Source organism: Mycteria americana, chromosome 1 (assembly GCF_035582795.1).
Source record: "Mycteria americana isolate JAX WOST 10 ecotype Jacksonville Zoo and Gardens chromosome 1, USCA_MyAme_1.0, whole genome shotgun sequence".
Classification (NCBI taxonomy): Eukaryota; Metazoa; Chordata; class Aves; order Ciconiiformes; family Ciconiidae; genus Mycteria; species Mycteria americana.
Window position 1 is genome coordinate 53,375,190 of NC_134365.1, and position 27,434 is coordinate 53,402,623.

The window sequence follows — 27,434 nt, forward strand, 5'->3', positions numbered from 1 at the left end:
TTGTAAGGATTTCCTACATTCCTAATAAATTAAAGTAATACTTCAGGGATGTTACTAGCTTTTAGCTGGCCCCCTCACCCTCTTAGTTATGTCACCACTGTATTAGGATCAACATAACAGCGTTTTAACCAGAACAGGTTGTGGTGGCTGAAATAAGATATTCTAAAAATAAGATTTATAAAAATGTGACACATCAGCCTCTAGCAATAGCAACAATACCAGATATAGCTTCTGTATAATGCATGAACACAGGATTACTTCCATGAATCAACAGTTTTGCATTAAAGTATAAAATCATCATCACATACAGATAACTAAAAGTGAAGATTGGTTAGAAAAGACGAAATTTTATTTTACATGAGTATTTGTACCTCCAGTGCTATAATGAGATTATGAAGGTCAAATAACAATCCTATTACTTAAGTTACGTAACTCAAAATAGGGTGCATGTCAATGTACGAACAACACAAAGACGACTGCTGTTTTGTATTCACTGCTTCTAATTCAGACTGTTTCTTTTACTGTACTTCTGTTCTAAACTGCTTGTGCAAAAGAAATTTTCTTACACAAAGTCTAAGTTCTTATACCATAAGGCAAGAAAGACATTTTGTAAAACAAATTCTATGCTATGCTCTGCAGATAAAATGGGATTCTTCTCTTGCAAAAGTGCCAGCATAGATTATCAACCTCGGACACCAAAGAGCAGCAAGCTGGGGAATCACTTCCCCGTCTGACCAAGCTACTGTCCTCAGCTGGTGTAGTCTGACGGCTACAGGGCATTACCAGGTCCTCAGGTACCACACAGGTACAATGCTGCACCACACCAAGAGTCAGCAGAAGTAAGTGGTAGCTTTGCTTTACTTGTGAAAATAATTAGGAAACTGTTTGTTCAAAAATAAAGAAGCTTCCCACCTTTCTGTTGACTGGAGTGGTCTTCGGTATACATAATAACAAGGAAAATATAATCTCAATGCAGTCAACTATTTAAACAGGAAAAATTGCTATTTTGACGGATATGACTTGCTCTTTAGCTTATGTTTTAAACTGCATTTATTTTTAAATGAAAATTACCAATACTCTTATTACAGAAGTATAGTCCTGCAGTACTATCCTTAAATATCAAGACCAAAGGCTTTCAACAAATTTTTCAACCCAGGAAGGTCACTTGCTTGTATATATAGTAGAACATGGCATATTTAATGAAATATAGTTCAAAGGGAAACTTAACACTCTACAGGCAAGCTTTCCAGATTAGGACTGCCTAACGTTAGTTTCCTATTTCCACAACTGGGCATTTACAGAGAATATCGACTATACTAATGCTTCCTTTAAAGGCACCTTTCCCTTTGAAAACCACATATTGAATTATAAAGTTTACAGCCTAATTTTTAGGCCACAAAGATGGAAAATATTGGTCTCGAGCTTTCCTGTTCAACATTTCATTTTCTCTGAAGTTCTAGCCAATTAATTGGTCAATGTAAATGAATCAAGAAGTAAATAAAATCACATAAAAGATGGCATCTTTAGCAAGAGTCCATGGGGCTTCTATCAGTGTCAGGGCTTTCATGCTAGTGATAGAAATAGGAGGATGCTTACTACCTTCAGAAAGGTATGTTAGGAGCTGCCCAAATACTGCTTCACTGCAGTTATAAGTGAACTTACTCTATTGTTTGTCCTTCTTCCTAGTATCCAGGAATATTACTCCTGACAAAGTACCCGGGACATGATCTTCAGCCTCTGTAGTCAATGAAATCAATGGTGCTATGACAATTTACACCAGCTGAGCACCTTGTTCAAAATCTCTGAGTGCAACCCCTCGGGGTACATGGTGCTTTCTTCTCCTGCCCTACGCTTCCTTGTGCGTATCGTCACTGCAGAGCTACCGCTTAGTCCCAGACAGCTCTGTAAAGAACAAAAATGGTGACAGCAAGCCTTGGAGATGGAGCAGGAATAGGCACAGCCAAGCACTAGAGGTGGAAAGGCTGTATTTAATCCAGGTCAACCCTAAAGATTATCCTGCGCTGGTTGATGGACGCTTACGAAATGTACATGATGTGGACAGCACTAAATAAATACTTGTTATTACTGTGCTGTGATTGTGACTAACACATCCACAAAGTATTTAAAGGACAAGTATGGAGTTGTTTGGTGGTGTGCAGAGATGGTTGAGTGCAGACAGCGGTTTGGAAGCACTCAAGTCATGCCACCACATGATGACCCCAAAATCGGTATCTTGTGCTAAGGCAAAGGGCCTGTTAATCGCTCAAACAGGTCATAAAGAGACTATTTCAAACAACAAAAATTAGAATCAATAGAACCCAACTAGAAAATGATAGTCTCAGTATTTAGTGCTCTTCCCATGCTTTCAAGCTTAAAGAAATGTAACTTTGCAGTATTCAGACAATATAAAAGATTTATTGCCATTTTGCAGAAGTACCTAAAACTGACATGGACAATTAAATTAATAAGCAGTGGGGAAGCTCCTAGGAAAGGTTAGTGCAACAGATTTTCAAACCTGTGAGCACCTGTTAAGATTAGTATTTTAACTGTGAGTTTTTAAATGAAGATGAAGTTTGGAAGTCTGTGTAATGCGCCTTCTGTAGAGCCAATCTTTGCTTCTGAGATATCTGAGCTGGACGTAACATGGATTAGGATTGAGAAGCGCTCACAAAGGTCTATGAAAATCCTTGAATTCTTGTTTCTTGCTAGTGCTAAGAGCAAGAACACCACCACATTCAGATTTTAAAGAAAAATAATAACTTGCATTCAGTTTTGTAATGGCTTCAGTAAAAATACAAATGAGTCATACAATACTTCCCTTAGATTTTGCTAAAGTCTTTTTCACTCTGACAGTTCACTCCAATATCCACTTACCTCTGTGGTGGTTTATAAATATTAGTACAGAATGTTGAAGTTCTACGTATTTTTATCATATAATAACAACACAGGTGTTTCACAAACCAATTGGGTACTCATTAATAACAAGCTTTCTAGGTGACTGCACTATTAACAAAGTAACACTCTTCCTAGATTTTAGAATTACCTCTGAAAACATACCTGGAAAATAAAAGCATTAACAAAGCATAACAATGGTATAACGGCTCTTTGATTACGGGATCCCGAAGGAGATAATTAGACAGTTTTCAGTCATCTTAAATTTTAAGTATTTTAACTATTTGCAAACTGACATTTACCCAGCATATTTATTTATGCAATAAGTGACATTATCTAAGACTTTCTAAAACAGTAAGAAGTTGCTAGATTATTTCTACAAGCACTTTTTATGAAACTATTTAAAATTATGAGAGCCTTAATATCTATTTCAACAGGGCAAGATGAATCCTAAAAACAGTCAGATGACCATGCATTACAGCATTAAAACTTCTATAATTAAAGTTATTCCTATTATACATGTATACACACATACATATACACACACATTTTAGTATTATATAATAAATCTTGATCAACACTGCAATTGACTTTGCATTTTCCTATATTAGGAGTAATTACATCTAACCATTTTTGTGACTTACCAATTCACCAGTGGCTTCTACCGTTGTTCACAATACTTAAAGATACTACGTGTAATAGAGTTCTTCACTGAACAGATACATGAAGAAGAAAGGAATTCTTCAGTATACCCTTGGTAAAAGAGACATATGTTCTCACTGACATCTTTGCAAAAGCTTTACTTCAAAGCAGACAGAACCAGCGAAGGCAGCATACATGCAAATACCCAGAAGCGTTGAAGGTCTGACTCCACAGTGCAGTCTGGAGGACCAGTCAACCAAATGAAGAGTTTAGATGATCATCCACAGTCAGACAAGCAAAACAAGTGTTTATCACCTTCATGTTTCACCATGTTTAAATGTACTGAAAACCTAAATGTTTATTCCCCACGGTAGAGAAGCACTTTCCGGAAAAAAGTACGTCAGAAATTAAACAATGGGCTAAAAACTGCTGTCAAAGAGGCAAAACTCCCTGCTGACTTCATCTGCTATTACTGCAGCTACTATTAAATTTACCCTTTTTGCAGCATCTGAACTTAAAATACTCTAAACAACAGAAAAACCTCTTCGGATGTTTGCTGACTGCAGGAACCAGGGACAGAATGAAGAAGAACAAACCAATTACATTTAACAAACCTCATACAAATCACCTTGGATTCCTACATCAAAAAGCTGGAAAAACATAAGCAGAGAGATATATCTTTCCTTAGTACATCCCAGTTTCATGTTTCTAGAAAGAGCAAACTCCAAAGGCAAAGGCCTGGGAGAAAGAACTTCCATCTCAAGCTTCCTAAGGCCTTTTTTCCCCACCAGACACTTATTGCAGGCACTGCTAATAAGCATATAGCATGTGTGGTACATTTAGAAAAAACAGGATGGTTACAATTACTTAGTTCTGGACCAGCTAGAATTTCCCATTGGTTTTCCCAAAGGAAAACTGTCCTTCTTTTTGGTAGTTTAGCAAGAGATCATGGAAGTCTTGGAAACAAGTCAAGATATGAATATCTACAAGGGGAAAAAAAGTACAAATCTTAACCACCCACAGAGTATGCCCCAGTGTTGAAGACCACTTTATAATGTTGAGCAAGTGCCCTCAAGTGATAGAACAGCCAGAGACTTTAGAAGATTCTCAGATACACTATCCTTGCTCATCACCTCTTCTCTTGATCAAGCTGCATTTCAGCCATTTGACTTAAATCCAATCCCAGTTCTCAGTGCACGGATATATTGGGATTCGAGTCCCAACAACAACAACAACAACAACAAAAAAGAGACAAATGCTGGGTATCATCATTACACTGATAACACAGCAGCCTGTATGTTCTTGTGATTTCTCTAGGGGTATCACAAAGATACTATCCAACCCCACAGGAACGGGCCAAGCAAGGACTATGCAAATATCATCTGCCTTTACAAAAGGCATTGCAAAAACTCTAAGACGTTCCTCAGTCAACTGAGTTAGATATATCCCACTAGTAGGAGGCTGAAGGCAGTAAGTAAGGAATGGAGGAAAACCAGAGATGGTCCTGGATTTTCTCCTTTGCGCTTGAACATTTCCATGACAATAAGAACCTGTTCCACTCTGTGATCCAAGGACAGACATAGTCTCCAGGAGGTCTGCCAGCACTTCTCAACCCAGAATCACTATTCTTTTACTGAGGAAGAAAGGCTATCTCTCTGATGATTTTCCTTTGGTTAAGGTTTGTTCAACACTACTTGTTCATCACTCCCTTACACTAGACATAACGATTGCTATCTGCAGCTACCATGAAGTTGGGCACAAATGCCATTTGCCATGTTGCAAGATACTTCACTTCAGAGAAATTCATTGAGGGGTGACAATGTCAACAAGATCCTTTCCTTTCTTGAGCATAGGCTCAAGCTTGTGAGAGTGAATCTACTCCATATATGAGGGGTTTTTAAAATGAAGAATCTTTGGAGAGAGGAAGAAATGTTTCCTAGTTGACTTAAGGACCTGTAGAAAAATTCTATTGCTCCAGAGTACGTAAACAGAAAGGCAGGAACCCCCACACACACATCAGGTATATCCTCTTCTTCTCCCAGACTACTGAGCATTATATAACTCCATGTCAAAAGCAGTATGACCACTGAAACTCTCCCAATAATGCCCCACTGTCTTTACATGTAATCCATAAACCAAGACTATCCCTGAGAACAATTCAAACAAGGGAGCAGGCTGACAGTGTATAGAGCTAAACTGCTGAGAATAAGGTATGTGAAGACCTGCATCTTTGAATCTCAGCACTCAAAATGCTCAATTTAACATGCTCAAACACTACCGAAATCATCACATTTCAAAGCTTTCCTCCTCAAAGGCAAAAAATACAGAAAGACTATGGATAGAGACAGCAATCAAACTATGACAACGAAATGCTTTCCCTAGCTTGATTACCTTGTCAAAGCCAAGTTTATCTAAAGCATAACCCTTTGATACTTGGAAACAACACTACTGTCTTGTAGACAAGCTGGCATAGTTGGCACATGGACTAAAAGATCAAGTACAAGCAGCCCTCTGTTATTGCCTACACAAAGGGAAAAATTACATTGGATTGTGAAGAGTGCCAGGCTGGTACAATTTTCTGAAGGTGTTATTCTCCAGAATTTGACTGTGATTTCTTAAAAATAAGCTTCTAGCTCATATAGCTGTGAAGACAACATTGAAAATGTGAACTAGTATAAACCAACATGTTCCCAAATGTGAAAATGATCCCAAATCATATCTCTCAGAGTAAAAACTGGCCAGTTCATCACAATGATTGTTGATTTGGAAGGCTAATATAAATTTTCAACATTTAGTAAGCAAAGCATTGTGATAACAGGATCACCAGGAAAGAAGCCCAGTCTTATAAATGTAATATAATCATGCTTGGTATTTGGCAAATGAGTAAAATTGGACCCAGAATGACAGCATTCACTCTCATCTCTGCTTTAACTTCCAGCCTGCATGCAGAGCAGGTCTCTAAGGACCAAGAGCCAAGAGAACTCTAAGTCCAAGGCTTGGCAGTTTCTCAGTCTGCTCAAAGCAAGGTGGAAGTTTACTACTTGTGAAGAATGTTATTCATTATGCCTATCACTAACATTTAACAAATAAATACAAAGATCCTTACCAAAACGCCAGTTTTTCAATGTTAAAACAACACAAAATCTGCATCCTCCTGCTTGCTGGAAATAAATTAAGCATTTCCAACACGGAATTCTCACTCCTCTGACACTAAAAAGTCTTGTTCTTGGAATGTAAGTCAAATCACGACTGACCTCACGTCAAAGCTCCTTCCTCAAGTTCCTCAGTAGCAAAACTCTTACCTAGAGCTGATCTGCTTTAGTTTCTTAGTTCAGTGCAGCCTTCTTTGATAGCAGCTTCATTGACAGCTCTATTACTAATTTTCACATTTTCTACCCTCCCTTTTTAACTCTATGTGCCCACCTCTAGTTAGAGGTGTCATTCCCCCCCCCCCCCCCGAAAAACGCTAAGAGAAAAAACATCAAGACCTCAGCCTTTCAAATTCATTTTGGGGTACTGCATTTAAATGCCATCTAAATAGAATGAATATGTATCGTATATTTTAATTTGCCTTCTTACTGGATAAATTTATCTCTTCCCGACTACCACATCTCCTTTCTCTGGAAAAAAAAAAATATATAAATGAGTTCACCAATATTACAGAAAACAGAGATTACTCTGAATACATCAACGAGTTCTTGCAATTCTCATCTGTCAACCATTTGCACAAATTCTTGAAATTGAACTTTTCAGGTGTGTAAGGTCAGGAGGGTCTGCGAGCGACCGCACTACCACAGCTTGTATGAGTTATTTACACATATCAAAAAGAACAGACCTCTCTGCAAACAAGTGTCGCCAAACCAAAATTCATCAGTTAAAATCACTTGCTCTCCATTCTTTTCAGAGCCTCACTGAAATTTTTAGGATGCCATCAGAACGGAGTTTTAACTCGTTACGGTAATTACACACCGTAGGATCAAGGTTTCATACTTGGCAAACAAGTATCAACTTTACATGAATGCTTACAATTTGTATTCATATTTATTCAGGAAAAAATGTCCCCCTTATCACGCGACAACCTTTCACCGAGTATTTTTTTTTTCAGCAGATTATTATATTTTGGCATATACAGATGATGACACAAATTGGTTCTTAATGCGTATTCAAATTAGAAGTTACTATCTGTCATGGCAGGGTCTACTTTAACACTAGTTCGTGCCTCATTAACGGAATAAGTTAAAATGTTCTTTGCGGAATCGTTACGATACGTTATGTCAGTAATCCTGCCACAATGGACACTGTAGCTTTCCTCATTAACGCCGTTGCTGTCGAGAACGGTATGGAGCACACCTTGATTTGGTGCATATGGGCATACATTGCCACTGATCCCAGAGCAAAAGGAATTTTGCAAGGCACATGGCAACATGCATCAGTCCACATGCTAAAAAATCCTCAGGAAAAGCGTTACCGCACGTGTGCAGCAAACTGAGTTCCCAATGAAATTCTCAGGTATCATTTTTTTCTCTCCCAATACCAACACTGCCTTCTCGCCATAAGGTAAAATAACTGTTCGTTAAGATGTATTTCTCGAACGTGAGCCTTTTCTGAGATACCGAAGCATGAACCGTCATTCTGATCTCTACACACTTCTGCTTTTCATCCCCCCCCCCTTTTTTTTCTAAACAACCGTAGCACTTCGCTCAACTAGCGTTCTTTAAATAACGGAAAGGACAAATAGCGGTGCCTTGAAGCCGAGACCTCGCTCGACAAGTTTTGGACCAGGGCACATCACGGCCAAGTTCAGAGACGCAAGAAAACGGCGGTTTGCAATGCGAACGCTGACACAGCCCCCCCGAAAGCGGCAGCTGCAGGCTCTGTGCGCCGTGCTACCGCTCCCGGGTGCAGCACACGAGGTGGATGCCCACCTTCCCCCCGGCCCCGAGATTAATCGTTGCTCCAGACGCAGGGAGGGAGCACACCGGGGCGGGCAGGGCTGCCCGGGCCGCCTGCCTCCCCCTACCACGCCGGCCCGGTGAAAACTCACCAGCCGAGAGCACCGGCTCCGTCAGGCGGCTGAAACTCCGGCCGCCCCGCTGCCCACCGCTGCCCCGCCGCCGCCGCCTCCCCGCCGACCCCCGCCCGCCCCGGGAGCGCGGCGCCCCGCAGCGCCGCCGGGCGGGAGCCGCGCCGCCGCCGCCCGCCCCAGCGCCGGCGGAGGGGGCACCGGCGAGGCGAGGGCTGACATAATCCTGCGAAAGCGGCAACCGCAGGCGCCGCCGGCTCCCGCCCGCCGCCCGGGGTCCGCTGCCGGCGCTTCCCCTCCCGAGGGGGGCCCGCGCCGTGTCCCCGTCCCCCGCCCCCCGCTCCGGGCTGCACGGCGGGGCGGGGGCGGCGCCCGGTGGCCCCGTGCCCGGCCCCCCGTGCGCGCCCAGGGCTCGCCCAGCCCTCCCCTGCCCCCCGGTCTCACCTAGGAGCGGCGGCGGCGGCGGCGGGCTGCGCTGCCGAGCCCGGCGGGGGCGGGGAGGCAGGGGAGAGGGGGGGCCCCGACGTCTGCTCCGCAGCCGCTACCCCTCCGCGCTGAGCATCTTCCCCGCGCCCCGCGGTGAGTCAGGCAGGGAGAGCGCCGCGGAGCCGCGCACACCGGAGCCCCCGCCGCCCTCCCCGTCCAGCCGCCGCCGCGCGCGCCCCCGCCGGCCCCCCGCTCCCCCCCCCCCCCCCCCGCCTTCCGCGGGGGCGCGCGCGCGCGCGCTCCGGGCCGCGCTGCCGGCGGGGGGGGGCGGGGCGCGGGGAAGCGCGGAGCGGGGCGGGGGCGCGCGCGCGCTCACCGCGGCTCGGTGCGGTCCCGGCGCCGCGCGGGCTGCGGCGGGCGGGGAGCTGCCGCGGCGCCTCCCCTCTGCCCCCGCCGTTACTATGGATATGGGCCCTGCCTCTCCTCCGCGCCCACCCGCGCAGGCGGGCCGGCAGCGCGGCGGGCCGCTCCCCCAGGGCGCCGCTGCCCCGGGCCTGGCGGGGGCCGCGGTGCGGGGCCGAGGGAGCCGCCGGCGAAACTCGGTCCCCGCCGCCGGCTGGCCAACCCCTTCCCTGGCTCCCTCGGCAAAACCACTTTTTTTCCCTTTTTTTTTTAAACACTGGTGTCTAAATAAATCTTAGCAGAGCTCGGATTCCTGCGTTAACACGAGCAAATAGGCATCCCACGGGATTGTTTACCTCAGTCACTGCATCCCATTAAGCAGCACCCGCGCCGTCTAATAAGGGAAATAAACCACAAAAGATAACGCCCCTGTAATTTAACTTTACAAAATGTCAGAGGACAGAGTTGCACTTTCAGTCCCCCATGGCGGCTCTTATCTCTTACTCTGCTTCCCCGAGGAAGTTGCACACTTGATGGCTGAGCACATTATCTGACAAGCTCAGCCGGCGGAGGCTAGAAGAAACATTTCAGCAAGTAAAAAAATTTTCCTCAGTTACGGCAGGTAAAGCGATCGGGAGCGTACGGTTCCTAACGCAGGCTGCATTTCTCTGGCCCGCTCCCAGCAGACCCATCCAGGACGCCAGCGTGGAGGTGCCCCAGGCCCTGATTCTGCCTTTGGAGCTACCAAGTCTCAAGGAGAACGGGCTTTTCCGTCTTCCGTGGAATAAAAGGCTTAACAAAAAAGTGAAAGAAAAATGAAGAGTGTCATTCTCCGGGCGCGGTTTTACACAGCCAATTCAGAGTGCTGAAATTCACAGTGATTTTCAGCCTCTGCGAGATGTAGAAGCTGCGGCCCCTGTACACCAGCGCAGCATACTTTCCAAGCACACATGCAAGTCCATAGTCGAAATTTCTCAGAGACCTCACACTGACTAAATGTAGAAACGTAATTCACTAGCCCTTTTGTTTGGCATGTCCTACTGCATGTGCTTATATAGAACTTCAAGCACAGATGGCTTTGTGCACCAAAATAAATCCTATTTGAGGCTCTTTTGAGTGTATGTCCCTCAGAGCTTTAATTAGGTCTTAAACTAGTGCTAAGCTGCATTTTTTGAAAAGCAAATCTTTCAAGAAGTAACCGATCATATTAATAAATGGTTCGCTTGGTTATAAACAGTGTTGATAACAGCCTTTCTCTACAAAAAGCGCTGCTGGGGCACGCACGTAGCCACCGAGCTCAGCGACGTGTAACGGGTCAGCTGGATTGACTCACCTCAGCCCCAATATAGTCCTGACTTCGAATGCACTAGTACGGGTGTGAGTAAAGGCTGCAGAGTAAGTGTTTCCATGAATCACTAAGAGCAACTGTTGATTATTTAAGAGTTGAGAGGAATGCTTGAAGGAGTAATGCAAGCTCCTAGAGATACAGTTTTCTCTATCATAACTGATTTTAGTTAATTAGTCCTGCCAAATTAATGTCGGGGAACCCCAAGCGTTAATTCAAAAGCACAACTTAGGATGAGGTTTGGACAGTTATTTTGATTTGAACGGAATATACTCTGCTTTTTCCCACAGCTCCAGTTTTTCAAGAAAATCTTATAGATGCAGTCTGGTGTTTATATAGATTTGACGTAGCCCATACGGAGAAGGACTGAACAGAATACAAAAGTTTAGTTTCATTCTGAATCAGGAGAAAACATAAACATTTTGCGATGTTTCCTGAATAGAATTCCAAAGATTTAGACTAAATATGAAAATGACCATTTCAAAACATTTCTTTTTCATCTTTTCAAAACATGTTAATGCAGTATAAAATATTACATCTAAATTGTCAGTGTCATTTTTGTTCTGACATGAACAGGTCTTTTCAAAGCAGAGGTTTTGGCAGTATTTCCTTAAAATGTCTAATGTTGGTTATGGATTTGTCTGAACTTTTTGAACACCTTGGATCTCCACATCTCTATCCCTTCAGCTAACAAGACTTTCTGCACAGTTCCAACTCACTTAGTCCTGGATTTTGTGATCTACATCTGTAACTTGAAGTCAGATCTGTAGTATAGGTGGGATGCGATCCATTAACAGCTTTCTGAGTTAGGAGCAATACTTTAATGGAATTGCTAAGCCAGAGGAGGAACAAGTTAAGGGTGTCAGCGTGAGCCCGATGTGATGATGGCAGCACGTGGTGGAAGTGCCAGCTGGTTGCTATACCTGCCATAAACTTCATTACTTGCATTGATTGTAACATTGCAGACTATAGCAGCTCTGCATGAAGGAAGCAAGCGTGTAACAACTAGCAAGTCCTAGGAAAGGACGAAGGTTTCTAGCAAGATGGTGAAAGAAAGGGCATTTTTAGAAATTCAGAAGCTCAGTGAGGAGGCAAACGTGAACCCAGACTGTTGTACTATTTTGACAGGGAAGATCTGCATGATTTCAGCACGAGGTACATCTCCCATTCAGTCACTCTCACCTTCGTCTTGCCTCGATGCCGTTCCAGCCAGCAGCTTTCTCTAAGGTCTGACCACCTGTAGCTGAGTAGGTGTCGTGGCTGTGTCAGCGGTGAGTGAGACGTATCTGCACCTGCATGCTGTCATCAGCCGAGACAGTGGCACCCGCTGCTCTCACCCTGCTCTTGTTTTGGAATTGAAGAGAAGGTTAGCTACCCTGCATCCTGACAGGACCAGATAAGTAAAGATAAAAATAAATGAAGTGCTGGACCATTCACCTCTGTCACAGCAGGAACGTACGTTAGGATACTTCACAGTCTGTTCTGTCAGAGAGATCTGTTACTATAAAGAGAAAATTTTTGCCTCCCTCATGGCCATGAATGGGCCATTTCTTCAGTTAATGTTCTTGTGGATGTGACAGGTTGGGCAGAAGTGGGGTGTGAGAAGTGGGGACTGTTGACAGGCTGCAGTCCCGGTTTGAGGGCTGCGTAGGCCACTGTGTGTTTCAACAAGTGTGGCGAATGTCTTTTCCTGAAGGCAGATGAACAACTTATTTTAGTAATGGGGATCTAGTTAGAAGGGACAGGGATCCATTTAATGAGTTTTAGCAAATATTTTTCAAAGCTCGAAAATCTTAGATGTTTATGTTGAGGCCAAACTCTGTCAGTGATAGTATGGGTGGATCTGATCAGATCAGAAATAGAATATTTTCTTTAAAATTTCCTGTGTTTTTCATTGAACTGATCAGCAAAGTAAGCTGATGTGCTGATCACAGTGATGAGAGCTTGGTCCAACACTTCATTCATGCAGTCTCTGTAGATCACTGTGAGGAGCTGCTCTGGTGGCCATGATTCTTCTTGTAAGGAATTAGGCAGCTTGCTTTCTCTTTTACAGCAATGGGGCAATCCTGTCAAATTGTTAGTTCTTCTTGTGAATGGCTTCAGAATTTTTTGGGTGCCGTTAATACTTGCCTGCAAGCTAATTTGTGGGCCTGGTTCTCTTAGCTGATGTGATGCTAGAGGGAAACTCATAGGTCCTAAAATATGGAGAATGGTAGACACTGTGTGATTCTCCTAACCTGGCAGTGGCTTGGGCTGAGCAGCAGCGATTCAGCTAAGGTGCGTTCAGTAATTTCAGATGAGCAGGGCTAGTTGTTAACTAGCCTCGTGGGAAAAGACTGCCATTATCATATTTGTCTGAATCAAAAAAATATCTGACCAGTAGGGTAGTAAGATGAAGAAATCTCCATTCCTGGCTAGAACTAGATCTGGTTTCCTATGGTTGTTTTTGTATCTATATGTACCTTAACATCAGGTACTTTGGGGCATTTCTCATTATTGTGGAAACTACTTGTAGGCAGAAACGTTCATGACCACAGACTCTAGACCAGAGTTGCCTCTATGTAAAGTAATGGAAATGTCTTATAGAAATGCCATTTCAGAAATTGGAGGGTTAGATTATTTCTGGAAAAGAATCTTCTTAATCTATAGCAAAAAGGACCATTTTAAATAAAGAAACCAGTTATCAAATCCACAGAGTTAATTATGTCCCAGATTTCCCAGGCTCAAACCATGGGTAAGTATCACCACACTGCTCTTTGATGAACAAGTCAAAATAGACGTAAATTTTTAACAAAATGGCCCCTAACAGTTATTTTTCCTACTGACAAACAATGTTACACATATTTTCAGGGAAAACGCAATCTGTTGGAACAAAGGGAGGAAATTTGTTTTCTACTTAAAATTCATTGTTAATAAACACTTAGCTTCATACTGGGAATTTTTAGTCATATAAAATTATTGTTCTTCAGCAATAAAGTTTATTTCTGAAAAAAATTGAAGCAGCTTTTTTTAGTAAAATTCAAAAATATTATATCCTGATTGTTCAAATAACTTCTCCAAAAGTTTGTTCTAATTTCTTTTTCTTTCAACAGAGCTGAAAAGTTCTGTGTTATAATAACTTGAGTCTTTGTTAGAGAGAAGTATTTGCTAATTTGAATTGCTTTGCTGATATCCATACCCTTACTGGGTGATACTCTATCAAGTGATCTAGAAAGTCAGAGCAAGATAAAATTAATTCTTGTTTGCAAGTAGGGAAGTGATCTTTACTCAAAAGCAAGATAAAATGGCTTAAAATGTTTAACAGGACTGCTTTTACAATCCTTTCTCAGAGCCAAATACATTGATTTTGAATTTCCTGAATAGGGACCAAGCACATTGACTCCATATCATAGGTTATCGTAAGTATACATAAACATAATAACGTTCAGATATTGAGGTAAAATAATTGTTTAGGTATGTTTACCAAGCAAGCAAAATCATATCGTGAATCCAACAGATAAACAAAAAACGTATTAGAAATTTTTACTAGTAAATTATACTTGCTGAAATGAGATGGCAAAAGACCCTATGACTGGCTAAGGGTGAGTATGCAGGTGAGAAAGGAAGCAGGGGAGAGGGAGAGCTGCAAACAAGAGTTGCAGAAGTCTGTAATTGGAATTATGTGCTATGCATGGTTAGAATGCAGTGAAGACTATGCACTTGGTAAAATATATGTACATAATTCTTATGATATATAACTTGACAGAGACTGTAACACTTCCAACAGTGCTGTAACAAATCAGGACAAAGGGAATACACTAACTGAAGATAGATGAAGAAGCTTTGTTGGCTTGGATAAGAAGCAGGGACTTAAGTTTAAAGTGAGGAAGAGAAAGGAAGTTGTCATCTTTTGACCACAGAAAGCTAACAGAATGCTGTTTTAAGCAGGGAAGTCTTGTGGGGAATTTACTGCCAGTCCTGCAAGCTGGCTTTATTTTCAGCTCTGGGTCAGCACTCAGAGGATGGGATCTTGCTGTATAGGACAAACACTTCTGATAGCTTAAATATCCTAGAGGAGAAAAGTTAAGAACTAGAAAGAAATCTAGCTATTGTACTAAAACCAGAGTTGTCTTTATACATGTCTTTTAATTCCAATCTCATAATTAGAAGCTCAAGTGCCTGTGTTTCAGAATAATTCAAAATCAATTTTGATTTTTATTCTTAAAATTGTCCAGTGTTGGAGAGAAGTCCAAAGAAGCTGATAAATTTGGGCTATACAGTGTCTTTGGAAATAGCAAGTCCAAATAAAGTTGTGTGGACATGCAGTTACTGTGGGACCCATACCCAAAGAGATAAGTGGGGCTATCATCTGAAACTGCTCGAGTCTCTGCAGGGGCTGGTGCTGTGGTGTGCAAGAGTTTGGGAAGGAATTCTCACTGGCAAACACAGATTATGCTCTTTTTTTTCCAGGACAATCTCATGGGTGTATAAAAAAATTAAACATCAGTCAAAGAAGAAATCTAATATCTGAAGATCACCTGAATGGGCAAATAGAGATGTCTGGTTCATACAGGCTCACACAACATCTGGTTCTTGCTTGCTGAGAACTAGCTAGTACCTTAGTGCCAAAGGAATGGAATAACTACAAACCACCTTAACCTGCCTTTGAATAAGGTGTCAAGAAATGAGCTGGGCAATTACTGGTGGTGGTTATAAACATGGAATATTTGTAAAGACAGTTCTGCTGAGAGCAGAAGACAGCACAAGGGAGTTCCTGAGATAGTACAGGTTTGAGGCTTTTTGTTTTTGTTTATTTCACTCCAAGAGTGAGGAGGCATTACAACCCAAATTGATGCAAAAAAGATACAAAAATAGTTTCTAAAAGACCATATAGTATCTAGTTTGAAGCATCTTTAATGTTTCCATATGGAATATCCACATGAGTATAAAGTATAATCTGGTTTCAAGTAGGTTAATGATTCTTGAAACCTTTAAAAGAAATTTAGGAAAAGTACATAGAAGATCAATTTTATTCTTGTGACCACAATGGTTATTCTACCTTTGACTAACTAGAAAAGAAAATAAAGAGATGAATGGATAGATATAATCTAACATGTGATAAGAAAGCAGAGCAATGAAATAGAGTGAAAATCTGCTGTTAATCCTGACTAAGAAATGTATAAACTGGAGTATTACCTCAGAACTGTAGAACAGAGTATTTGCTTCCTAATAATTGGATAACTAAACAGGGACCCATGAAGTGAACGTATGTGAATGTTAGTGTGCATGTTTTTATTGGGAGAAGGGAAGCGATAACAGAGTATTGAAATTTAGGAGTAGAGAGACACCTGGCTTGGCTGGTTGGCTGTCTTCGTGTAGAAAAAGAAAGCATGAAATTATAAAAGTTGTTTTGTTCTATTATTTTTCCTGTAAATGTACTATTTTTAAAACTTGTAAGTCACAGAGGAAGGAATAAATGGTTCACAGAGAGTTAGAGATAGAAGGCTAGTTGAGAAAATTAATTTTGAGCTGGACAGTATAGTTAATCCAAAAATACCACGAGATGATCAGCTTTGAAGAGAAAGGAAACTTTCCTTGACTTTAGAAATGTATGTGTATGCATGCAGAGTGTATATGAACACTGAATATATGGCTTCAGATGTATTTTTAATGGTACTGTAAGATGCATGTGCATGTTTAAAAAAATCTAAATACTGAATATTGGTAATGGTGTCAAAGGCCATGCTGCAAATAATTACTGTATTGTAATGGCGGCCGTAATATATTGGCACTATTCAAATACTAGATACGAACGGTCTATTTCTGAGACTCTATAGTGTAAAATCTGTCGATATATTATTAACAGATTGATAGATGGATTATAAAGTAGAGTGATCAGAAAAAAGTCAGAAGAGAATCAAAAGATACACAGTATCATTACTAGGTAGCCTATTTGGATATCCTAATTTATTGATGTAGTTTCTTCATAATTATGTTCCATTAAAAATACTGAATTTTCATTTAGAAAGCCTAGTCGAAGCATTTCTTCCTGGAATGGTGTGTTTTGAATAAGTAAAACAAAATGAAATATTCCATTTGAATAAGTCAAAAAACCATTGACTATCTTTCCAAATCAGTTATTTTCTCACGGCATCTATAATTAAGATTTCTACATTTTCCCAGAAGGGTAGAGTCCCTCAAGGTCTGTCTTTCACTACAGTACGAGATTCCTTGTGAAGTACCATAGTGAATCAGAGGAGTCACTAGACTACGGACTATTATGAAATATGTCTGTGAGGACTGATCCCACATGAAAATGAATGCAGTAGGCTTTTAAACTACAATGCTACTATTTTGTTTTGACTGAAAATTCAAAACAAACATCTGGATATGTCCAAATTCAACTTTTTCAGAATATTTTCTCCGTTAAATATTTTGTGATTTCAGTTTCTTGTCATGAATCAGAGTTAAAAGAAATTTTAAAGTTATATAATATTCACTGGATGAAAAATCTTTATTTGTATCATTTTAAGAAAAAAATCTATTAAGATTTTAGGAAGTAATCAAAGACAAAACATACATTGCAAAAATACAAAACCACATTAATGATTCAGAAAATTGCTATCTTTTAGGGCCAGAAGGGATTGCTACGTAATGAAGGCAAAGCAAAGGTACAATGACCTTTAATTCTCTCCCCAGGATCAAGTATTAATTGATCCTATGTTAATGTTTCACGCTGCTGCAAAAGAGAGAAATGCGTTGTTTTTCTGTATTAAGACACGGGAGTGTCATACCGTAAGACAATTTATGGCAAAGGGCATGATCTGTGAACCTGCCTCCGATCATGGGAACGCTTGCACGCAAGAAAGGCAATAATATACACACTCCTCCCGGGCTCAGCAGAACAACATCAGCTCTTGCTGTTCTGTGGTTACACCTGACTGACACGAGTAAACCAGGGGAGAGAATTTCAGGCCTCTCCCGGCTGCTGCCCCTCTTAACATCACTCTTAATTTCCCCCTCAAATTGGCCTTTTCCTCCTCCTTGTTTGTAGGGTTCCCTTTAGGCTCAGATCTTATTTTTCATTCACTCTGGAAAAGCACAACCCAAATACTGAGCAAGATGGCTACGCAGTACTCAACAGTGATTAAAGATCAGAGAATCGTCTAGGGACACAGTATTTAAAAGGATGCGCTCTGGCCAAGGAAGCTGGGTAGACTGTAGCTGAACAGAGATGTTTGAGAAACAAGATCTGTGTGGGATTATAGAGTGAAGTAGGTGCCATCCGGAGGAAAATGACATAACAGGAACTGTCTACAAATAATTAAAGGCATGTCATAAAGTAGGCCATTTTTTGGATTAATCAAAGAAGACCGAGGAACTCATTTAACATGTAGAAGGGAAAATTTAGGTTACACATTAGGAAAGACTGTATAATATCTGAACAAATAAGAGTTCATATAGAAAACAGAGTGTGCCATCACTAGCTTAAAGTGAAAAACTGTTCAAGGAGTCTTTAATTTCTTGGGGTGATTGAGAAATAAATAAACCCTGTGCTTTAGAAGAGAAAGTATCAGGTGACCCCTAGAGGTCGTCTCAAACCCAAGCCCTGTAGCTACAATAACCTATGGCTTTTGTTGAAAGGCAACAAAAATATAAGACTGATTTACACCTTTCTATTGTATACAATTATACGGTATTTTAACCACCCTCTAGGTACTTTAGACATTTGCCACTACATATGCAAACCATTCATTTTCATAAATGTTTTGCTTCAAATACTGTTACATTAAGGATGTTAGTGTAACCTTATAATATAAACAGAAAATGGTGACTTATAGGCATGAGTGAATGAAAAGCAGACTGAAAAGCCAGATTATAAAAGAATACATTTGGTTTTCTAAATAACAACTTTTGCAAGGCTGTACAAATTAAATACAAGTTGCTATAACATTGAATTGTGCATGACAGTGACTACTTAGTCCCCAATCTTGTAATGTGCATTGCAGTGAGACAATCACCCCCAGCATGTTGCAAAGCCCAGTCCCAGGCAACTGGCACTGGATGTTGCATATTTTCATCCATTAAAAAAGATTTCTAAGAAATTACTTTTTTCCCTCTTCCATTTCATATTCTTTTCTTTGGAGATCTTATGAATTTCTTTCTCATTTCTAATGAGCTTTTGTGGACAATGGGAATACACTTTTTTCATTTTAAATGCTGCCTGTTCCTCCCAAATATGTATTAGTCAGTGACAATTTTAGCAATCACATTTTTGTCAAGGTAGAATCTTGTAGATGCTTCAACTCATTATTTTTAAATAGCATTCATAATTACCTATCCAAATTATTTCTTGAATTTGGCATAGTATTAACTACGAAGGCCAGAAGGGCTGTTAATTAGCTGTTAATTAAATCTGAAGGTCTGATAGTTCTTATGAATATGGTTCCAGCATTACATCAGCACTCCGCAGTGCACACGGCAGTAGGAATGTAGAAAGGGCCTCAAAGACAAAAATCTGTCAGGAGATGAAGATGTGACCTAATTCTCTATCTGTTCATTTGTGATGGGGCGAATGGATGTATTAGAGGGTGGAGTTTTTAGAAAGTGGATTTGACTGCCTGGAAGGAGACAAAAGCAAGGCAGCCAGGTCAATTCAGATTTTTGTTATCAAAATTCTGCCAGATGATGAAGTATCCTCCCCACAATTAGAAAGAAAATAGAGAGGAGTTTAGCTGGCTGTATGACTTAGCTTGACTCACCTGTTTTATGCCAGTTTTTCACGGTACCAGTATCTATCTTAATTACACGAGTACATAACAAACTGCAAATTCCAAGTATAAGCACAGAAAAATGTAACTCTTTGGTAATCCATCTTTCTGGGCAGTTTAGTTTGAAAGATTTTTGGTCCAACAGCCTGAAGTCTACCCACACCTTTGTGGTCCAATACAGCCTCACCTACAGCAGTCAAAGGGGTTTGAGTTCCTTTTTGTACAAGTTTTTCTCAGCCATTCTGTTGCTTTCGTGTTGTTTCAGGCAGAATGGGGCAAAATACCAGTGAGCTTGAGCCTGTTCCTGAATGGATACTGGTTTTGTTGTACTCAGCTGAATCTGGACATGCTAGAAAGAAACCCTGCTTATTTTTTTTCCTTCAGTAGTGCATAATTTTGATAGTTATTTTTTCATTAGAATATGGGAAGATTCACTGGTTACAATTTTCATCTTCACCTACAAATCTATAATAGCAATGGCAGGTGGTGATAATGAAACAAGAGCTTTCAGGGTGTCAGAAAAGGTAGCTCTGGGATAATCAGCATTTTGAAATTGTTTTCCAGTCTGGAGCATGGAATCAAGCTGCTGCTGTTTACCATTGATACAGGCATTTTTGTTGTTGATAAATAAACATAATGTGTATAACCTTTTGCATCATTTAAATAATGGATGTATCAACTGGTATTTAGTCAAGTGAAGCACCGTGTCTTATCAAATAAATGACATCTTTTAGAGGCCAAATCACTAAAGCCAATTATAACATGAAATCTGTTTTAACAATATATTTGATTCTGCTAAAATAACCTAACAAAAGACAATCTTAAATAAACATATTGAGCTCAAATACAAAATCTTAATGACATTTGTAATACTTTCAAATTTTGGAGTAATTTTTCTCTTTTTTTTTTCATAATACCTTGCATTTTTTCCACATGCACACTGCTACAGATCTCAGCAAATAAAGAATAATGGAATTACAGAACAGAATAAAATTACTCTTTATCAATCTGGAGTGTCGTATAGTGATTAAAGCAAGTGGGCCATGCTACTGGAACAACCTACCACAACTATAAAATTATTCAAAAGCAAAACACTTTTCTTAAGTCTGAGCCTAGAGAGGAAGAGAGCCTTCCTGGATAAAAATAGAGGGGAAAATGTGCTAATAGCTCAGTTAAGATGCTCAATCTGGTTTTGGTAGACAATTAAGGTGAAGAAAACTTGTTCCTGCACAACTACTTATTTTCTTTTTAGCTTTTCTTTAGCAGTTCCTGCTGTCTTGGGATTTATGTAGAATTTAATTCAGCTTTTCTATTTTTGTATACCATTTTATAAAAACACAAACTGTTGCTTTATCTGTAATTATTTTTTGCTATCCCCTGTTGCGTAATCAACAGTGGATAAATCAACATCTCTAAATTTTCTCTCCCCTGTATTAGCAGCAGCTGAAACAGTGATAAGTGGAATGAAATATCATATATATTACTGGGTGAAAACTTAGGTTAAATTCTGCCACCAATATGCTCAGACCTAACTATAAATAGCTGGTTTCCACAATTACAGTTCTTGTGACAAACTAACTTTTGCTGATATTTTAGAAATATAAATAGAGTATATTTCCTTACCTCTTTTAGCAGAATGGAAGCCCAATAATCTTTCAAACTTGAAAAACAGATTTGCTGCTCCATATTTTTCATATTCCAGGACAAAAATTAAGTTCCTTTTCCACCTTTCCCTCAATTCTTCGTTACCTGCATTACAGTACTGTCTAGTGGCAGACTTCACATATTTTTCTAGCTAGGCCTATTGCCAAACATGCAAGAAACCCCCAAACCTGTAACCAAATAAAGTAGCCTTGTGGATTTCAGTGACACTACATGTATATTTACAGTTACATGCTTATCTAATGTATCAGGTAAAAAAGAAATAAAGAAAAGAAAAGGATGACAGCATCAGGACAAGAGTCTGTCTTAAAAATCTGTGGCTGACAAAGGATACTTTAAATTAGGTCTTTAGCAATGACAGCAGCAGCAAAGGCTAATAAAGTCTAAGATCTGAGCAAAGATTTGCCAAGAGCAAGAAGTCTAGGCTAGAGCCCGGGTGGTCTTCATGAAGCAGAAGATTGCCTTTCCAGGAAGCAAATAATTCAATTAGAGAGAAACTGGATGATTCATTTTCATGGACATACTTTGGTTTATCAGGTTTGGATAAACGAAGGCAATCACAAGAAATATTTTCTGTTCTTATTCTCCAGGCAAGACTGCTGAGTAAAAAATACTTCAGATCAGTTAACTAATTGCTGTTATGGTTCTCCAATGAAGGCCAATTTTGAGATAAGAACGGAAGAAAATCTTCCCCCAGGAAGGAACTTGCAGTGAGAACTTTCCCTGAAAAAGAAGCTCCTGATTCCGATGGAAAGACTGGATCAGCTTACATACAACTGTAAGACATTTTGGATGTGTTAAATGGCAAGGAACTCCCCAGCACATCTAAATGAGCGTTGACTGAGCATCGTTTTCTTACAGTGAAGTCAGCTGTTCAACATTTTTGTCTATCTATGCTGAATGTGTCACTTGGCTTGTAAGTATCTGAATATGGTTGGTCCTGGAAACAGTGACTCAGTCTGCGGTCACAGTCACATATTTCTTAAGGCTGTGGAGCATAGATTTAATGTCACAAAACCCCCACCAAAACCATGAGTGTCAAAGTAGTCAGCTTGATACACAACAGACTTTTCAATATCCTTGCCTCAGTTTTTACAGGATCTTTTCTTCTGAATATCAGGGAAAGGGTGCTAAGACTGTCCAAGCTGACAGTCTGCACCCTGCTCCAGCATGCATAAGGGAATTTCACAGTTCAGAATAAAAAGTTTCTTTTTTTTGATATTGTATTTCTCCCCCTTGGGTCCCCTCCCTTATGGAGCAGTCGTCCCTTGCTGTGCTCTGACAAAAACAAGAAACTGAGAAATGTATCACATGTTTTCTGGGTAATATTTACCTTCCTGATAGGCCTCTAAAAATTTCTGAAAATCCACATGCATTCAAAACTGACCATACAGGATGAAAATGTTGAAGTGCTTTATATTTTTAGAGATTATTGCAGGTTACAGTCTGCTGGAATCGTAGTTAAACAGCTTTTAAATTTATCACTTGGATTGTGTAGTTGTCAGATCTTAATAATTGCATCCTCTTTATTGTGATGGATCTCCTGTTAGGAAAACTGATAACACTGCAGAAAATGCTTCTGGTGGTTTAATGAATGGTGCTCTTCCATGTGAGTAAATAACAAATTAGTAAACAAACCACAAGCCATATTATATCAACATTATACCTAATTACTTGCAATTGTAAGGGGAAAAATACTTAAAAGTTTCCCAGAAAACAGATACATTTTGCGGACTGACTCTTCTTTTAGATAATTTGCTTCACTTTATTCATTAAATTACCTAAATTGTGTAATTCTCATACTTTTTTCATTTGATACATCACTAACTCTCTGATCATTATCAATTTTTTTGTTACTTCCCTTTTTTTCTGCCTATTCTCCACATTTATTTTCTACATCTTGCATTCTCTGATCTGCACTTAAAACTTTTTTTAAAAAGCTATTTTAATTTAAAAAAAATCAGTTTGCAGTAATGTTAAAATACATATGAAGTGAGTATATTCCAGATAATTGAATGCAACACTTGATCTTAATTACAAGTCAGAATTTATGAAAGTTTCTAATGTGGTATCAAGGAGTTGGGTGAAAATGTACTAATATTTTACTGCTTCAACTAATTTACTAGAATTTTAATTATTAATTTTATCTAGAAGCATTTTAGTAAAGGAATACGTACACTCACAGGCAGTTATTCTATCATGTTAATCAAAGGGTTTGAGATTAAATTTGAGTACTGATAAAATATAAAAATACTGCTAAAAAGATTAGAGCATCTAAATAAAAAAGGCTAGAGAAGAATCAGCAGCAATGAGATGCTACTCTACAGTTTTTCTTGGAATAACCACTAAAATAAACAGGACTAATGCTGTGCGTGGTTGCAGGACAGAAGCTTAAGGTGGTGAAAAAGTACCAGCAGTAAAGGGCAAACTGAATACGTGTGAAATATTGTTGGGAACTCTGTATTAGTCTGAAATGAGTTTTTATTACATCTTCCAAACTATTAGAAGGTTTAACCTCTTGGGAAATTTTCATTAGTTGTACAAAAAAATGCCGTCAGCCAGCTTCTCTTTTCCAGTCAGGGATTCCTCTCAAGAAACTCTGTGTAGCTGCTGGCTTTGATCTTTGTCCCATTATTTCAGTCTCATGCTTCCTCTCAAAGAGTCTGATAATATCCACTTTATGATAAAAATAATTTAACTGCCAAATGAGAACTCCCCTGATAAATGCAGAGTTTCTGGATGTTATTAAAAACATGATAGAATACAGTAAAAATTACAATAAAACTCACCCTTTTAACATCTGAAATAAGCAAGACAAATTGTATTACAAAATAAAGGATTAAAAAGGTGGTCTGGGACAAAAGAGCAATCATGGAAAATATAAGCTAGAGTAACATCAGTTACATCACCACAGTAACAGTAACATCACCTTTGGAACAGTATCTCAAGATTTTGTATAAATTGGAAATGTGAAAAGGAGTTTTTTAACAGTGAGGAAGTCTGGCATCCAAGATGCTTCTACATCCAAGATACAATAGTTTTCTGTCCTAAGTTTCATGATAGGAACCCTAAAAAGGTGATGGTCATGACGCCGAAACAGCAGACATTTGAGTGTCCCAAATGGAGACTAGACTTTCAAATTAAGACATTTAAGATTCAAATTTTGCAAACTGGAATTAAACTTGCTTACATTTTTAGTATAAAAATCTTATAATAGGGAATCTTATTAATTTTTTTTTCTAAGGAACATCAGCATAACCATACGTCCTCATAGGTAAGGCTTGCTCATCTTTACAAGCCTAATTTGTGTCTATAGTATAGTGCCACTGTACTTTAAAAGTACACTATAAAGCAAAGTACTTTAGGGTTGTCTTACTGGATCTCTGCGTGGTAGTTTCTTCTGGTTATTGCTCTTGTGCTCTGCTGACACATCCCTGTAATTTGTTTACTTTCCTAACCACTACAAGATATTGCATCAATGGCTTTAAGTTTCTAACATCAACTTTGTAATTTTTTTTTATAATCAGTGTCCATATCCGTGACCATTTGAAGCATAATCTCTTTTGTCATTTTCTGTCTTTGACATCAGCATTTTGGACTTTCCTGCATTACATTGATTCACAGAAGTTAGAGCTGGATAAAATCTTTACTAATGTCCCATTAACTCTCTGCAAATACAAGGCTATCCCCTTTATTTTCTAGTTTTTGTTCAGTCTAGATTAAAAGGTCCCAAATGAGAAAGTTTCGTCTACTTCCACAACAGTCTTATACACTGTATCTCAATGATACTTTACCTCACTGATACTGAACTCCCAGGTTTGTTTTTTTTTTCCTAATCTTATGCCTTTGCTGCCATATATTATTTTGTGAATAAAATTCTTCTCCTTCTTTGGTATTTCAGTAATTTGCAGACTGTTATGTTAGTGCTCATGTATCAAAAGCTACAAAAATTTTCCCAAAATCTGTGCCCTTAGACGAACCAGATCTATTTAATGCTTTATAATTTTTGTATTTAATCTCTCAAGCCCAAGGTTTATTTGCTCCACTGTAGTTTTTGCTATTTCTCTGACAATGTTGTTCTCATAATAAAGCTTGATATTATTTTTGCATCCCATTTCTATAGAGGTGGTTCAAAGTAAGACAGTGGCCATCCTCGAGTCTAATAAAATTTTCAGTTTGGTTTAAATAAAGCATTTATAAAGCTGAGTGAAACCACTGTTTTATCAGATTGACTGATCAATACAACAACGTAAGGAACAAAAGGCAAAACCTAACCACTACAGCCACTGAGAATTACCACTGAAGAAATTACAAAAGCACTATGGCAGAAGATAGACTACAAAGTGAATATAACCAGATGCTTCCAATGCAAATAGTTATGTTAGATCTGGAGCACAAAGAAACAAAGAAAGAAGTAGACAACAATCCCTAGTAAGTATGCTATACACACTAGGATCATATCAATCCCCGATATTAATCTCTACAGTAGGAAAAGCAGACATTTAAATAAAATCACATTGCACACTGGCTATTTGTTGAGGGCTTCCTGAACGCAGAAGGCTGAACCCTGTCATGGCTCTTCTCCTCAAAGTCCCATATTAATTTATGCGTCCCCTTCCCCGTCCTATTCCCGTTTCCTCTTCCTTGTTTTCCTTCCCCTTCCCCACAAACATTTTGCTTGTGAGCAAAGAGAGATTCTCTTTGCCCAGGGTAAACTCTGGCTGCACAAAGGGCAAAGCAGAAAATTTATGTCATTATGAAATGGCATGTTTTTAGTGTTCTGACAAAGAAGGCGAGGAAGAGAACTGGCACAAATTAGCTAGCTCAGATGATAATAATAATGAAGGTTAACAGACTGGTCTGAAAGCGACAGTTATTTTTGACATGTAGTGGACAGTTGAGAAAAAGCAAATGAGGAAGCAAGTGCAGACCCAGCAATTTGCTACTTTGTGGTGCTTGATTACTACCCCGAGCTTCCTTCCTGCCAGAACAGGGAGGAATCATGCTGCTACTTATGGCAGAGGCTGTTGTTGACAACACCAAATGGAGCAGCCACTTTTGACAGGTCTTGTAACTTCTTTCTGAGAAGTTTTTATACTTCTGCCAGAGATTTTGCATAATCTGAGTAAGTCACTTCTATGCTAGCTACAGAAGGGAAGGAATGGTATTCACCTGTCCAGCATATTGAAGAAAACACTTGGGATTTTCCCCAAACGGAAGATGACACAAAAAGACAAAGTGCTGGAAGTAGGTAGTTACCAAAAAAGTCACAATCTAGACTTTGTGAGGGAATTGTAAGAGAAAGCATCCTGGGGTTTTGTAGGACAAATCTTGACTGAAAACTTAACTCCTTTCTTGAGAGACTTATTAAGACACTAGGAGAAATAAAAGCACAAGGACAACATTTTCCTTGAGCCTTTGTTCAAGTCTTTGGAAAGACTGAAGCAAAAAAAAAAAAAAAAAAAGTTGTTGTCTTGGGAGCAGGACTGCTTCCTATACCACATTACTGTGCTGTACATGTTGCCACTGTGGTGGGGTCAGATAAACAGACGGCTACACAAACCACCCTTGAGCACAGACTTCTATGATAGCCCAAAACTAACTGAAGAAAGTTGAGCAGGAACAATATCCTCCAGCAGATACCAGTAAATTTCTGGCCAGAGAGCAGAGCTGCTCAGCTGCAGGAGACATTGCTGAGAAGAGTTTTACTACCCCAGCACACAAGCTGCTCGACTTAAGCTTTTAAATTAGATTACATCTCTTTACACTAGTGCATGGCTAGCATAGTAATGCAGTGCTTTTTAAATGCTTAGGAAAAAAATCTGATATATTTGTGAAACTGTATACCGGATCAAAAAAGGGTTTTTTTGTCTTTCTTTATGAAAGAAGTAATCTCTTTTAATGTGAAAAGGTTGTTTTATGGTAAAAGGAGTATACCATTGAATATACATGGTGCAGTGACACAGAAAACCTCAGGTTCTAATGTATATTCCCAGTTCTATCTGAGGACTTCAGTATTTGAAAACAGATTTTGCTGGTCCTGTTTCCTTCCAGGCCTCTCAACCAACATAACTGAGAGGGAGGGAGCTGGACAGTGTCCACTCATGAGCTGTTAGTAAAGCTGTATGTAAGCTCCAAGCAGTTACACTTGCACATCAACCCTCCCCATGAGCAGAGGCCGAGGGAACTGTGCTTGTTCAGTCCTGGGAAGAGACGGGTAAGTGGAGATGCTATTGCTATCTTCAGCAACCTAATGGGAGCGTATAGAGCAGATGTCGCCTAACTCTTCTTG

General features: G+C 39.8%; 1 protein-coding gene across 6 annotated transcripts in view; it reads right to left on the reverse strand.

The window, feature by feature from the left end:
* The window catches only part of ANKS1B (ankyrin repeat and sterile alpha motif domain containing 1B), a 452,062-nt gene that overhangs the window by 82,559 nt on the left and 342,069 nt on the right, over positions 1-27,434 (reverse strand). The window contains exon 1 of one of the 6 annotated variants that reach the window (XM_075497731.1): positions 9,360-9,513. The exons of 3 other annotated variants lie outside the window; for them this stretch is intronic. The gene's annotated coding sequence lies outside the window, so the exon portion shown is untranslated. Of the gene's footprint in view, positions 1-8,578; positions 8,632-9,001; positions 9,271-9,359; positions 9,514-27,434 lie in introns of those variants that run through there. 2 more of the 6 variants (XM_075497712.1, XM_075497721.1) reach the window with 2 other exon arrangements.